At 40.0% G+C, this 17,086-nt stretch overlaps 2 protein-coding genes across 2 annotated transcripts in view; both read right to left on the reverse strand.

Annotated features, from left to right (window-relative positions):
- Positions 1–17,086, reverse strand: part of fbxl17 (F-box and leucine-rich repeat protein 17) — a 706,116-nt gene that overhangs the window by 295,674 nt on the left and 393,356 nt on the right. The gene's annotated exons all lie outside the window — the stretch shown is intronic.
- The window catches only part of LOC132393977 (general transcription factor II-I repeat domain-containing protein 2-like), a 210,513-nt gene that overhangs the window by 356 nt on the left and 193,071 nt on the right, over positions 1–17,086 (reverse strand). The gene's annotated exons all lie outside the window — the stretch shown is intronic.

Raw genomic sequence — 17,086 nt, forward strand, 5'->3', positions numbered from 1 at the left:
TTTCTGTAAATCTCTGGCAAGCACTGTCAACTTGCGCTCGAATGCCAAAACATCCTCCAACATGTGCAGGGCTGTACGTCCTTTCCCCTGAAGAGTTGTGTTCAGCGTGTTCAGGTGCGCTGTCATGTCTACCATGAAGTGTAGCTTTTCCAGCCACTCTGGCTGTTCCAGCTCAGGAAAGGTGAGCCCTTTGCTGCCCAGGAAAGTTTTCACTTCTTCCAGACACGCGACAAAGCGTTTCAGCACCTCCCCTCTGGACAGCCAGCGATAAAAACACGTTGTAGCGGTGTGCTACACGCAGTCAGTAAACTGCAGTCAAAGATAGCTTTATTCGAACTAAACAGCCTTGCTTTTAAGCCTCCCTCAACCCGCCCCCCGTGGGCGCGGATGATCCAAAAGACACGTACTCACAAACCCCCGTAGGCTATCTCCCTTAGCCTGAACGCTGGCTAATTGTGAGCCGGTTTGGATGTGTCAGGAAATGGGTCGCCACAACGTCTTATTTAGATTGTACAAGATCACCATAATCTTCAAATTTAGAATTACATTTCAAAAACTAACAAACCAACATAAAATACATTTTAATTAAATACTGACCAATTATTTCCCAAAGCAACAGGGAGCCGCAGCACAGACGTAAAAGAGCCACATGTGGCTCTGGAGCCGCGGGTTGCTGACCCCCGCTCCAGATGATTCTACTCGCTAACGTTTGATTGCTAGAAAATAAACTGGATTACCTTTGTCTGCATCTGACCCAGTGGGAAATGAGGGACTGCACTCATCCTGACAGAAACGTGGCTCCAGGACACGACTCCAGACTCAACCATCCAGCTCAAGAGCCTCACCTCATTTGGGCGGACAGAAATGTTATGATCTCTGGCAAGACTTGCGGAGGAGGTCTGTGTATCATCGTCAATAAGAACTAGTGTGTGAACACCTTGATAGTAACAACCCGCTACTCACTACAGAGAGTTTTTAATGGCACAGTGGAGGCTCTTCTACTTAGCAAGGGAGTTCACTGCCATTGTGATACTGCTGTTCACATCTCTCTCTGTTCTAATGTTGGGGAGCTCTGAAGGAGCTCTACAGGACTACCTACAACCTCAAAGCCACTCACCCTAATGGTGTCTTCATTGTTGCTGGCGACTTCAATCATGCCAACTAAAAACAGGCCTGGCAAAGTTCTACCAACATGTCAACTTCACGACCAAAGGAGAGAATATATTAGACCTGCTTTACACCAACATTAGTGGAGCCTACAAGGCTGCAACCTCTCACCTAGGATTCTCAGACCCCACATCCATTTTGCTAATCCCTACATACAGACTGGTTAAACAAGTCATAACAGTTTACAGGGAGACCAAGACCGCGCCAGAAGGTGTAACCTCAGTGCTGCAGCATTGCTTCAGAAGCGCAGACTGGAACATATTGAGGGAAGTGGCTACCTACAATCATCACGTCAACATTGATGAATATGCAGGATCGGTGACTAACTATGTAGGAAAATGCATTGAGGATGTTACCGTGATTAAACACTACACTGCCAGCGTAAACCAGAAACCGTGGCCGACTGCAGAGATTGGAAGCCTGCCCTCAGATTGGGGAAACAGAGCAACTCTAAGGTCAGCAAATGCCATGCGCTCTCATGCCATCAGGTAGGAAAAGCATTAAGACTCACAGGTAATTCACAAACACCTTTGTGACACCAGGACACAAGGCATATGTGGCAAAGTATGCAACCATAACCGGTTACAAGTTCACCTGTGCTTCAACAACAACAACACTTCTGGTCCTGATAGGCTGAATGTCTTTGATGCATGATTCGATGCTTTGAATAATGTGACATCGAGGCAAGTCCCCTCCCATTGAGGAAATCATTTTGCCACAGCCTAGGTGAGGAATATTCTAGCCAGGGTAAACCCATGCAAAATTGTGGGGTAACATGCCTGGTCAGCAGCTGAGGGACTGTACAGCCTAGCTAACAGAGATTTAATGGACATCTTTAATGTCACTTTGAAGTATCTCCACTGTGCCTGCAGGCTTCAAGGCAACCACCATTTTTCTGGTGCCCAAAATAGCAATGTTAACTGGCCAAAACGATTACTGTCCAGTGGCACTTGACTTCAACAATCATGACTATCTGAAGATGCTGCCTGGCCTGCTGCATTCCACCAGCATTTTGTGCGTGTTGCTTGAATTCCAGCATCTGCAGATTTCCTCGTGTCAACAATCATGAGGTGCTTTGAGCGGCTGGCATGGATCATATAAAATCCCACCTTCCAACTACATTGGACTCTTGCCAGTTTACCTGCTGTTCAAACCAGTCCACTGATCATGCCATAGCTTCAGCTCTCCACTCCATCCTGTCCCCCATTCTAATGACATTCCACAGGAGCTCCATCAAGAGTGCCCTGACTGACTGCATTATTGTGTGATAGGGAAGCTGCAAGACCCCACAGAGGATAGTAAAAATGGCCTACAGGATCACCAGGGTCTCCCTCCCTGCTATTCATGACACTTACTGGGAGCATTGCAGACGAAGAGCCTGAAGCATTGTTGAGGATTCCTATTATGCATCCCACTACCATCAGGAATGAGGTGTAGAAGCATGAGAACTAGGACTGGTAACTGCTTTTTCCCTCAGGCTGTGGACTAGTGAATACCCTGCCACCATTCAGGTCTCATCATGAGGACAGTGAGCTGTTTACTGGTTATTGTACTACTTAGCTGTGCTGCGCACTTCACATGCATTTTGAATTACACTTTATTAAATTATTTATGGTAAAACTTTGATTTATGTACTGTCTAATATATGTTTTGAGGTTTTACTATGGTCCAGAGGAACGTTGTTTCATTTGGTAATATATATGTGCAGTCAGATGACAATCAACGTGAATATTTCAGCTGGGCAGAATTTGGATTGCCCTGTTCTCCATGAAGCAAAGAAAGAAGCCCCTTGTGCCTGCTCCATTATTTAAAAAGATCATGGCTGATTTGATTGTAACTTCAACTATGCATTCCTAAACTTCAACTAACTTTTTACCATTTGCTTTCCAATGACTTATTTATCTCTGCCTTGAAAATGTTTAAAGATTACTTCCACTGCCTTCAAGGAAGAGAGTTCCAAAGACTCATGATTCTCTGAAAGAAAATACTTAGTCTCATCTCCATCTTGAATTCATGACCCTCTACTTTAAAAGGCAGCCCCCTAGTTTCAGACTCTCCCAAAAAACAAACTTTCTATATCCACCTTGTCAAGAGCCCACAGAACTCTTAACCCACATGTTCCAAGCAAGTCATTGCTCACTTCTCTCAACCTCCAGTGACTATAAGCATGAATGTTCCAACCCATTCCAGTTATTCATTTGGTAAACTTTCTTTAAGCTATTCAGCTATTTCCAATGCATTAACAATCTATGTTAAATAAGGAGACCAATAACATACACAGTTCTCCAAAGATCATCTAATTAATCCCGCAAATCACTGAAGCATACCATCCGAATTTGTACATTCAGTTCCCCTAACAATAAATGAAAACTTTTCATTAGTTTTCCTAATTACTTGCTGTACCTGACTACTCATCTTCTACAGACCATCCCCGAGAACATCCAGATTCTATGCATCTCAGAACTCTGGAATCTCTTCTTACATTAAGAAGGAATTTCAAGCTGCAGTCTTATACTTAATGCAAGGTCTTTCTTCAATCATCTTCATTTGTAGGGAAGGATATAACTTATCCATGAAGAGAAAGAAAAGGAAGTGCAGAGAAACACAGACTGTAAATGAGTAGAAAAATTGAAAAAGGAACATTTACTTTCTTCTTCTGACATTGACTGAACTGCTGTGCACTTTCAGCACTTTCTGGTGTAATTTAACATCGCACAGTAACTGCTGCCTGGTTGCATTTACATCCCCTCAAGTGGCCAGGTCAGAAGCAACATCAGCAAAGTCATTTTCAATATTCAGCCAAGGGCAAAAGCCAAGCCCTTCTGAATACTGAGTTAATAAGGTAAGAATACAAATGACTGTAGCAGTAAGGTAAGAATACAAATTACTGCAGTAATTATGAAATTATAATAGGTCAGACTGTTTTCTACTGCTTTTATTGAATACAACATGCTGATAAGCAGAATATAACACTCTTCCATTAACATATGTATATTTTATTGTGTGGTTATGAGTACTCAACACTTACGTAGAGATAGCAATAATGGGAATGTGGCAGAATATTTTTTAAATCTTCCATTATCGGACAAGAACAAATGTATAAAACACAAGAAGTTGGGAGCAGAAATAGGCCACCTGGCCCCTCAAGACTGCTCTGCAACTCAATATGATCATGGTTGATCTACACTGGCCTCATCTCCTCTACCTTGCCAGTTAATTGCCCTGATCTTTCAAACATTTATCTACTTCCACCTTACATATTTCTAATGAGCTAGCGCACACAACCTCCTGGGCCAGGGATTCAGCACACTCTGCAAATGGAAGATTAAACACACTTGTTTAAATGACCTGCCCCTAAACACTATGTCTCCTTGTTCACACTAGTGACATCTATCCTGTCATGCCTTCTCAGGATCCTTTATGGTGCAATAAGGTCACCCCTCATTCATCTAAATTACAAGGAATACAGACCCAATCTCTGCAACACACAGAAAATGTTGGAGGAACTCTGCAGAACAGGCAGCATTTATGGAAAAGAGCACAGTCGACGTTTCAGGCCGAGACCCTTCAGCAGGACTGCAGGAAAACAGCTGAGGAGTTGATTTAAAAGGTGGAGGGAGGAGAGAGAGAAAGGCACATTGTGTTAGGTGAAACCTTTAAGGGGAGGAACGAGGTAAAGAGCTGGGAAGTCGATTGGTAAAAGAGACAAAAGGCCATGGAAGAAAGAAAAGGGGGAGGAGCACCAGAGGGAGGTGATGGGCAGGCAAGGAAATAAGGTGATAGACAGAAAAGGGTACGGGAAGGAGGTGTGGGGTGGGGGTTTGGGGGCATTACTGGAAGTTTAAGAAATCGATGGTCATGCCATCAAGTTGCAGACTACCCAATCTCTCTTAACTGAGCAAGAATAACTGGTTCATAACTACCCCTTAACCATCTGGCTCATGAATGAAAGGGGATATCACTCAACATCACTCAACCCATCACTAAAATGTTCCCACAACTCATGAACTCACTTTCAAGGGCTCTTTATCTCATGTTCTCGTTATTTATTGCTATTTATTTATATTTGCATTTGCACATTCATTGTCTTCTGCACTCTGGTTGATCTTTCATTGATCCTGTTATAGTTACTACTGTATAGATATGTTGACTATGCCCACATGAAGATGAATTTCATAAATGGACTTTGATAATAAATTTTTACTTTGAACTTTTAACTTTGACCCCTCACCCTAGGAAATAGCCAAGTGAATCCCTTTCGGTATCTGCTATCAGCAAGTGACAAAGGAAGTTAATGAAATCCCATGTAGATTAAAATGACATTGCTATTTAATTACTCTTATATTTTGATCCACTGATTAGAATGGGGAGGAATGCTGGTAGATTAAACAACTTCCATACATTATCCTACTTTATTTGTACCTGGGAATATCAAGGTAAATAGTGGTCCAATGACTTACTCTATTTTCCTTAATCATAGCAGTGTATTATTCCCTTCATAGCCCATCATCAGAATTTTCAAAGTGAAGTTGCTCATTTGGTTCTGATTACTAAACTGAGGTTCAATGATCTCACTCACTTTAAAAAGAGAAGGAATGTTACTCTGCACAGGTACTGTAAAGTGTTTGGAGGATAGTGCACTCACTACAATTTACAATTTCAGTTCAGAGCAACACAATCAGGAATCACAGCAGCATTTCTGAAGAGACATGAACAGTCAATGTTTTGAACTGAGACCCTTCTTCAGAAGCCAAAATAAAAGGGAGGGAGGGTGGCTGCACCAGGTGAGTGGGAGAGGCTATGTCCATAGGTTAGGGGAGAATGGGAATAATATGAGAAGCTGGCATGTGAAGGGTGGATGAGGCAAAGAGCTGAAGAAAATGGAATCTGAAAGGAGTCAACAGTAAACTATGGAATAAAGGGAAGGAAGTGGGCAACCGGGGAGGAATGTGGGAGTGATGGCAGGTCATAAAGGCAGGGAAGAAGGAGAAGGGATAAAGAGGCCTGAGGGATAAGGGAAAACAATTGGGGGGGGGGGGTGAAGACAGAGGGGTGTGTTTACTGGAAATGACAGAAATTGATGTTGATGCCATCAGGCTGGAGATGGCCTAGATGAAACATGAGATGTTCCTCTACGTTGTACAACTTGGTAGTAAAGGAGGCCATGGACATGTATGTCACTGTTGGAATGGGAAGTGGAATTAAAATAGATGGCCACATGGAGATCTGGATTTACGGTGGATGGAATGAATTTCCTCATTCTTTCTTGGTTGCCTCCATTACTGACTGTTATTGCTGGAGCATAAGAGACTAAAGAGAGACATCGGAGAAGTATGTAAAATTATAAGAGGCGTAAATAGTGTAAATGGTCAGTCTTTTCTGCAGGATGGAAATGTAAAAGCATAGGTTTAAGGTGTTAGGTGTTGGGGATGGTGTGGGTAAGGGAGTATAAAGATTTATAAGGCATGTTCTTTTTCTGCAGAGGGTGGTAGCATCCAGGAATGTGCTGCCAGGAGAAGTGGTAGAAAAGGTACAATAATGATATTTTAAGAAACATTTAGACAGCACACAAATAGACAGCATTTAGCACAAGGACTCCCAATCATTTTTATGCCATGGACCATTACCAGTAAGCAAGGTGTCTATGGGCCCCCAGGTTGAGAACCGCTTTATACAGAGGGACTTTGATCTCATGCAGACAGATAGGATTAGTTCAGATTGGCATCATGGTCAGCACAGTCATCATGGGCTGAATGGCCTGCTCCTATACTGTGGTGTTCTATATTGCAATTAAGCATCAAAATCTTGAACAGTGCTCCACGTTCTTTGCAATCTGCTCATCAGTTATTTGATGAAGAGCAACTGAATAAGTTCCACATATCAAGGAAGTGTAAGCACTTTTTTCAACACTTGCTTCTGCCATAGAGATCTCAAGTCATTCGGAATGACAGCTTTGAGCTTCAGTGTGCCACTAGCTCTTGGCACTGTCTAGCATGGTTGTTAAACAGCCACCGGTGTGCACTGCACTGAAGAGTATTAATTCTGGCACTCCATCTTTTTTACTGCAATACAGGTGACAGAAACAATGCGACCTGCTACTGCTTGATTTGTTGCTTATTCAGTGAATCCAGCTGAGCAAGATGAATCGCTCTAAATCCGGGTGCCGTCCTTCACTCACCGTGCTAATCTGATTTGCACTAATTTAAATCACTTGTTTTCAGACTTAACCTTTTAAAACTCTTGCTGAATGCAAGAGGCAGATGGAGTGGCTACATCGTTACTGTCAGTTTAAAGATAGTAGCTAAAATGCTGCTTGACTTAATACTAAATGAAGCAGGGTACGCTATGATTAAATGTTATTCTTTGCTGAGTTAGTAAATCTTGCCAGGATGTCATCTGCCCTCATAGACGCTGTATAAGAAGAGTTCAAGTTACAAATGATTATTTGGGGATATTTTATGCAAGTGTGCTTTTGTAAATTCCTGCATGAGACAGTAATGGATACAATTCTCAGCTATAACAGTCAGCTAGCAGTCCCTATTTGGGGTTCACACAAGTCCTGGCATCTCAGACGATATTCCAACTGGAACAAGACAATAGTATCAGTAGAAAACTGGCAAAATGTTAATCAGAAAACCATCCTGCTCAAGCTACACGAACCCATGAACCCCCCCGGATCCCTTGGTAGCTGGTTGAAGAAAAGTGACAGGAAAATATGACAGCCATTCTCCAGTAGGCAGTAACTAAGATAGTATTTCTATTATGCTTTGGCCTTGGTTCAATAATAGACATCCTAGCTACAGGATGCAAATTCAAGCCAAGCTCAGGACTTCACCACAAAATCACACTTGACGTAGCGGTGGAAAGTTGCAAATGCAGAGATAGACAACATGAATGTCATTAAACTAGGTACGGTTCAGGTGCTGCTGCAGATTTTCGGGTAAGGAGCTTTCCTAGTACTCTGATCAAAATTCAACCACCCACAGTTAAATCTAGAGCAACAGAATGATTCATTTCACAGCTCACTTGCTGTTTGTTTACATGGTCATAAGTTGACTGTTTATTTTTTCTTCCCCAAAAGTGATTATCTGCCAAAATAACTGGTTGCAAAAGTACTTCAAAGTTTTCAAGAAATAAAGAAAGAATCTGTATTTAAATGTCACCTTAAATGCAACAAGGATGCCATAACTGCTTCACATTGATTAATTTCTTAACGACCAGTCATTATTTCATTGGCAATTGTGAAGATAATTTACATGAGTAGAGATAAAATAAGAAATTCTTACTTGTTTTCTCTTAATGCATAAAATAGTCCATTTAAGTTTATAGATTGCTAATTAATCATTTCAGCAAAAACAGTTATGTACAGTCATGCAAAACATAACATCCCACACAACACAAAAACAGCAGAAGAAATGCAACTATTGCATAACATTTCAAGAACTTCACCCATCGCATATGATTAAGAAACAGTAATAAGATAATGGAGAAAAATGTTTCTCATTCGAAGACCTCCATATCAGACAATAACAGACATAATGGGAGAGTCCCGAACCAGAGGGCACAGCCTCAGGGTAGAAGGACATCCCTTTAGAAAAGAGATAAGAATTAATTTCTTTAGCCAGAGTGGTGTATCTATGAAATTCATTGCCAGAGACGGCAGCAGAGGCAAAGTCACTGAGTAAATATTTAAAGCAGAGATTGGAAGGTTCTTGATTAGTAAGGAGATCAAAAGTTACAGGAAGAAGGCAGGAGAATGAGATGGAGAGGGAAAATAAATCAGCCATGATTGAATGGTGGAGCAGACTCAATGGGCAAATTGACCTAATTCTCCTTCTCTGTCTTATGGTCTGATGGACAAAGCTAAAGTCTCCTTGATAGATTAGTAGTTTTAGTTCAAGGTACAGATCTCCTAAATTGGGTCATTATCACACTTTGGCTGTTCCAATCATCTTATTGACGGAAAGGATTGTTAAATATCCACGTGAATTTTATACCAATCTCTGGATTTTTCCTTCAACAGCTTGGTTTCGTATGATCCAATGTTAGAAAAGCAGTAGTAATATCAAATTAAAGTTAATACCCCCGCTGTATCCTAAAGTGACACAAGTATCATCTGTTAATGAAGTTTGTGTGGAATTCAGGTAACTGACAACTTAATTAGTAAATATTTCCAGAAATTATTATGAAGTCAAGGAAAAGCAATCTTTTTTTTTCAGATCACAATCTGGTATGAACGTTTCAATGCACACAGAAAGAGGCTGCAGTGGGTTGTAGACTCAGACAACTTCATCAGCCATTTAGGACAAATTTAAGAGAAGAGGTGATGCATCAATAAGACAGTATCTATCACCAAGGACCTTCACCATTCAGGACATCCACTCCTCTCATGATTAGAATCAGGTAGGAGGGACAGGAGCTTGATGATGCACAGGCAACAATTCAAAAACAGAGCTTTGTCCCCTTTGCCATGAGATTTCTTAATGGTCCATGAAGCCATGAATACTAACCCCTTATTCCTATTTTTAATGCACCATTTATTTATTTTTGTAGTTTATGATAATTTAAAGTGTTACACTGTACAGCCGCAGCAAAACCAACAATCTCACATCATCCAACATATAGAAGTGAATACAGCTCAGGCCATCACAGGTAAATCCCTCCCCCCACTGAACAAATCTTCAAGGAGTGCTGTCTCAGGAAAGCAGCATCCATCATCAAGAACCCCCACCATCCAGGTCGTGTTTTCTTCTCACTGCTGCCATCAGGAAGAAGGTACAGGAGACTCAGGACCCACGCAATCAGGTTCAAGAACAGTTATTAACCCTCACCCATCAGGCTCTTGAACCAGAAGGGATAATTTCACCCACCCCAACAATGAATTGTTCCTACAACCTATGGAATCATTTTCAAGAACACTTCATCTTGTCGATATTTGTTGCTTTTGTATTTACTATTATTGGAGTCATAGAACACTACAGCCCAAAACTGACCTTTCTGCCCATCTATATCTGTGCTGAATCATTAATCTGCATAGTTCTATCAACCTGCACTCGGACCATAGCCGTCAATATCCCTCCCATCTATGTCCCTATCAAAATTTCTATTAAATGTTCAAATTGATCCCACATCCACCATTTGTGCTGGCAGCTCAATCCAAACTCTCACTACCTTCTGAGTGAAAAAGATCCCTCTCATGTTCCCCTGAAATGTTTTACCTTTTACTCTTAGGTTAATTTGCAAATTGGAAGGAACGGCCTTACAATAGAAGGATGTTCCTTTGGAATAGAGAAGAGGAGGAATTCCTTTTGACAAAAGAGTGGTGAATCTGTGGAATTCATTGTCATAGATGGTTGGGGATGCCAAGTCAACACATTTATTAAAAGTAGAAGTTAATAGGTTCTTTATTAGTAAAGATGTCAAAGGTTATAGGGAGAAGATAAGAGAATGGGGTAGAGAGGGAAAATTAATCAGCCATGATTGAATAAAGAAGCAGAATTCTGCTACTATGTCTATGGTTTTATAAAAAATTTGATTCTGATATTGCTTGGATTTTCTATATTTCTTTTCAGCAATAATTATGTCACTGATCAAAAGCACAAATACTTAATTTGAAGAACTAAATAAACTGCATAATGCATTTGAATATTTATTCATTTGGTTCGTCTTAAGTTTCATAAATTTTTGAAAATTGAGATACAGCAAGGAGTAAGCCGCGCTGCCTAGCAACCACTGATTTAACCCTGGCCTAACCACGGGACAATTTACAATGACCAATTAACCTACCGACTGATACACCTATGGACTGTGAGAGGAAACCGAAGTACTTGGAGGAAACCGATGTGGTCACAGGGAGAACATACAAACTCTTACAGACTGCAGTGGGAATTAATTCCAGGTCACTGATACTGTAAGGTATTGTGCTAACCACTAATCTACTGTGCCGCCCCAAATATCTCATGTTTGGGCTGTGAAGGGAATTGAACACCAATTGGCGATCACCGGTGCTGTAGAGCGATCATGCTAGCCACTGTGCCACAGTCCTCAATTCACAGATAATTGGCATTTACCTAATAAACTGTATTGATTTTCCATCATACACATGTAATTCTTCTTGAAATAATCCAAAGTCTGGCTCATTAAGTTGAGGTCACTGTACAAAATTCCCTGCAATTCTTAAGGCCTTCATTAAATATACAAGGATATATGGTATGGCGAATCATAAACACAAGACACTCTGCAGATGGTGGAAATCCTGATGACAGATCTCAGCCTGAAACATTGACTGTTTAATGCACTCCATATATGTTGCCTGGCCTGCTGAGTTCCTCCAGCATTTTTAGTGTGGCAGATGCACTCATTAGAATATTTACATCATTTTGTATCCTGATATGTAATTTAATGCCGGGAAGTAAAAAGGCTAAACATTAACTTATTTAACTAAATAACAAATAACAGAACTTCCTGACATCTGAGTAATTTTGACAATGGCCAAAAGTTATCCCTAAGCTTAGGTTTTAATAAGGAAGACTTGTCCAAAAATGGTGTATTTTTATGTCAGAAAATTAAGCTTCACCATTTTTGATATATTACCAGATCTAAAATACAGGCCAAAGAAGATTAAAAGTGAAACAGAATCAGATGATAGGTATCTGAAATAAAAACAGAAAATGCCAGAAATGTTAGGGGGTCAAGCAGCATCTGTGGACAGAAAAACAGAGTCAATGCTTTAGGTCAATGGCCTTGTAGAGATAGGGGAAGGTTGGAAAGAAAAATGGGAATACCTAAACTGAACTGGAGGAGACCTTTACCACACTCTCACACCCAGCAGCAGCACCAACACCCTGTGCCACTTCAACTCGTTTGGTCCTTGTCCTTTCCATTGAAGACATTCCATTCCATCTCAGATATTCCATACTTGCCTTCTGCCACAATGTTTTCTACAACTTTAAAACGTCGGATTTCTAAGTTTTCTTAACTGTGATAAAAATATTACCCATCTACAAGTCAGTCTCTGTATTGATACTAACTGCTGCAGTATTCCCTTTTAAAGTGGCAACACAATTACTCAAAACAAATATAGAATAATATAAACATGAATAAACGTCAATGACCACAATTCCAAATGGACTGCAAATTTATGCTTGGTACTTTTACGGAAAAGGAATGCAAGCACAGAAGTAAATTTTCTATGTACAAAAAATTATTTGCTGCAAGTGAACTTAATGTGTCAATTAACGTTAAAATGAATAGTTTCAACTGCACAGAGTGGAAAAGTGTGAGCAGAATACCACATTTTTAGTTTAATTCCATAAAATTACTGAGACTAAAGGCATCAGCTAAGCTCTTATTAAAAGATTTAAACAAAGATCAAAAGTATTCACTTCTTGGTTTAGGACTGCAAAATAAATAATACCATGTTGGACAATTAAAGAAAATAATCACAAATAAATTATAGTTTAATTGGCTAAAAATAACAGAATGCTAAAAAATAACAGAATTGCTAAAAGTAATGATTTAGGGAGGTCATTAGGAAAATGACCTACTCATTAGCTCCAATAACATAATTTAGAATTCTCATCATGTCTATGTCCATGTATGGGATTTCCCTTTCCTTTCTGTGTAGCTCCTCCAATGCAATGTCACTTAAGTCTCTGCAATCATCCATTTCAAGCTTCTTGCACAGGGCTGATTCTCTCCGACCCATCATTATAGTCCATTATCAACAAGCTCAGTTGTAGACAGACTAACCCCATTCTTCATATGTTCTGCATGCTTGTAAACTGCCAGGAGTCAGCTTCAAGGTAGGATACAATCAGAGTCCATTTGTTACCCCAACCCACACTTTGGTCAGCAAATAAAGAACCATACCAAAGAAGCAAAATCCTTGTGCTAAACTGTAAGGCACCTCCCTCTGCTCTCCCAGACTCAACTTCCCACCCTCTATCTCCCTCTTTCTTCACCCTACTCCTCTCTCCCTGATCTTTCTGCATACTCCACGCCATCACCTCTGTACTGACCTGCACCCTCACACCCAAATCTCTTCCCAACCTCTCCCCTAAATTGTTCTGCATTGTCTCCCCAAAATCCCACTCATACAACAATCACAACAAAACAAATGTCTAAGATGCTTTTATGAGCTTCATTAAATAAAAGAAAGAGTTGTGTGACAAAATGAGACACTGAGGCAGGTGACCACAATCTTACTCTGAACAAACAGATTGCAAAGAGTGGATTAAAGTGTAGAGCAGGGGTTCCCAACCTTTTTTATGCCATAAACCAGTATCATTAAGCAAGGGTCTGTGGACCCCAGGTTGGGAACTACCGGTGTAGAGAAAGAGATGCAAAAAACGATTCATGTAGCAAATTCAAGAGCTTAGGGCTTTGGCAACTGGTGACATATTTCAACAGATGATGCACTTTAGGGGGAGTGATGCTCCATTCACTGCTTACTGATGCACTAATTCAGGTTAGAGCACAGAGGAGAGCTGCACCAAGATATAGTATGTTATTACTCCACAAAAGGGATACTTTCTCTTTTTGAATGAGGAGTTGCTAGTTCAATAGGAACTATAACTTTAAAGGTTAAAAAAAATCTGAAGCAATCCTTTGGGATCAAGGATGAATTGTTTCTAATTTGGTGTTGTGAGTACTGAATGTATGTTCATAGTCTGCTGCTGCTGTAGCCCTTAAATGTGCTCTGCATTCAAAGTTGCTCTTCTGCATACCACTGTTGCAATATGTGGTTATTTAAGTTACTATCATTTTCTTGCAAGCTTGAACTAATCTGGCCATTCTGCTCTGAAATCTCACATTAACAAAACATCTCTGCACACAGAAGTGCCACTTGCTGCATGTTTTCTTTTTGTTTTACGCACCATTCTCTGTAAATTATAGAGACTATAGTGCATTAGAAATCAGCAGCTTCCAAGATACTCAAACCACTCTGCCTGGCGCCCATAATCATTCCACGATCAAAGTCACTAGGATCACATTTCTTCCCCATTCTGATGTTTGGTCTGAACAACAACTGAAGCTCTTGACCATGTCTGCATGCTTTTATGCACTAAGTTGCATGATTGGCTGCTAAATATTTGCCTTAGTGAGTACAGGTGTACCCAATAAAGTGGCCACTAAGTGTCCTGTCCCACCAGTTCCCTATTTAATTGAAGCACATCTTCCTTACTTTTGTTTTCAATTCTGCAGTAATAAACAATAACATCTGTTAGCTTTCCAAATTACTTGCTGTATTGGCATACCCCTCTTTTGCAAGTCATCCACAAGGACATCAAGATAGTATCTCAGTGCTCCGTAATTTAATTTTTCCTTCCTTCTAAATCTTTTTGGTGTTCATTGTTTATTGAATCCTGACCAGTCTACTGGTCAACTATCACTAAAAAGTCAGAGCCAAAGCTTAATGTGAAATGTTTATAAATTCAGTTTCCAGGGTATGATGCAGTCAAATGAATTCAAAATAGGATTTCTTATCTCCTTCTCCCCTTAAGTGATCTCTCAGTGTCAAGACCAATGTGTTTCCATTCCCACTTCATAGTCTCTGAAATGGCAAATGATGGCCATATGAGAGCCACAGGCTCCTTCACAGTTGAGGTAGGAAATGCTGATGGGTGGAAAGGTTGCTAATTTCAGAGGTTTTGAAATTCTTCCACCCTCCCAGCTCATCGACTTGAGGCTTCACTTTGGATGATTCTACACTTCTACACTTTGGATGATTATCAAATAGGGTTTCCCAGGAATGAGAATTTTTTTTCAGGAGGTATTGAGGATAATTATGAATATCCCTTTGTCCTCTCTTCCCATGAGACAGATGGTAAATGGTTTGGTTTGGTTGATTATTTAAATAAAGGTCTGTTTTGGGAATCTGCCTTCAGATGTGGAAATAACATAGCTTCTAATGCAATCACGATCTTCAAACTTTAACTCTGCATGTGGGCAACATAAATGTCTTCTTGTTTCTGTTAGCATGCAAGTCACCCATTGGCATTGTGGGGACGTGCATACAAGTTCAAGTCTTTTTAATTTATGTTCCAACTAAATATCATATGCATCATATAAAAAGGTAGAAACCTCACTTTTGGATTTGAATTATGCAGAGAAATTATTTACAGGTTGGACTACAAAACTAGGCAATTCTCCAATCCATTTACCTTGACCTTTAGCCTCCACTTAACCAAGTAATCCTATTGTATTTATTCATCACGTTCCAACATTCTTTCAACACTTTTTCTTTCATCTTTATACCCAATCTTATCTTGAGCATTGGTCCTGAAAATGAATTCCACAGCCTTAATTATGTTCAGAAGATTCTCCAGTTGAAGTCTCCTCTCTGGCATGCTTCACAAATGTCAAATACACATGACAGTTGAGAGATGGGGAAACAATGATGTCAGAGTTGCATGCTGAGCCAAGGTGACTGTAAGTAATCACCACCTTGCTGAATTATTTTTCACTCAGTTACAGCCTACAATGTAAAGTCAAAAGTTTGAATATTTCATATTTTTGTCATTATTTTGTGTGGTTTGGTTATGAAAAGTTCATTTCCCTATTCTGTTCTAAAGCCAGCAAGGTGTTATTGTATCATTTGATTCTTTGTTTTTTGCTGTCAAGCAATCTTATCCTTCTGTTGCAGGATCTTTGGAAATAAGATCAGGCTGGTAACTTCTTAAAAGGGAATCTCTTTATTTTTAAATAGAATCAATGCGGAGAGGGAAAAAACTGAGTTAATGCTGCAGATTGATGTTTTTGCACTGAAGAAACCAAATACAGAATGGATTACTGCTCTACCCCCCAGCCCCCCGTAAATTCATGACACAGCATTATCTTGATCAAAGGTCATCGGTCTGTAACACTAACACAGTTCTTTCCTCACAGATGCTGCATGATGTGTTGGATACTTGTTGGGTTTCTGTTTTCTGCCATCCCAGCATTATATTTTTCTGTTTCTCCGCTATTTTCATTCACTGCTTCTACTTCTACTTCTGCTTCTACTGCACCTCTAAGTAGAGCAAAGATGATTAACAAACCTTCGCCACTTCGGCACTGACACCATCTGTGTCAAATCTGTCTTTCTTGTTCTGCACTCTATCATAGACATTCTCTTTGTACTCTCCACTCTTCCACCTTCTGCAAAACATATTCGATTGCCAGCTTTTCTTAGTTCTGGTGAAAAGGGCATTAATCAGAAACTTGAGTGCTATTTTTCTGGAACTATGCTCTGCTTGATCTGTTGGTTGTTTCTCATGTTTTACTTTGGATAAAAGTTTAACGTTTGACTCCTGGTTGCAATCAAACATTTTAAGATGCCCAAAAGCTAACTATTTCTAATAGTAGTTAATAGTTAATGTACTTGGCTGACTTAATAATGCATTTCTAATACCACAATCAGTTTTCTACAACCAAAATATCTACTGCTATACATCATTTTGCATTGACAAAATTTCTACTTTAAATTTCATTTTACCATTTTCTCATTCTTTAAATTCCAGCATTCAGTAATCATTTTGTATTTCTATTAAATAATTAAAGTCTACTTTAGCAATTCATCACTCTTTGAGATCAAAAGCACCATTCTTCCACTCTTGACACATCAGCAAGTTTATACTATAGTCACAATCATCTCAGTCAGTTGTATGTTGTTCTTGGGCGAGGCAGGAGGAGAGGCCACTTTGAACAGCTAAAACATTCCAGGACTGGAGAGGGATAAATGTCCCACGTTTCTGCTTCAAATCACTATCCAATCATTCTAGGAGGAAGTATCTAGTTGAGATATCTGCTCTGTACAGGATATTGGCAGTGCCCCATGTAACTGGCAAACTTGTGTAATTTCTCACAACACTCTGTAATGCCTGCACTGTTTTGTGCACTTTATGCAGTACTGGGTAGGTCTGCAGTAAAGTGTAGT

This window comes from Hypanus sabinus, chromosome 5 (assembly GCF_030144855.1).
Source record: "Hypanus sabinus isolate sHypSab1 chromosome 5, sHypSab1.hap1, whole genome shotgun sequence".
Taxonomy (NCBI): Eukaryota; Metazoa; Chordata; class Chondrichthyes; order Myliobatiformes; family Dasyatidae; genus Hypanus; species Hypanus sabinus.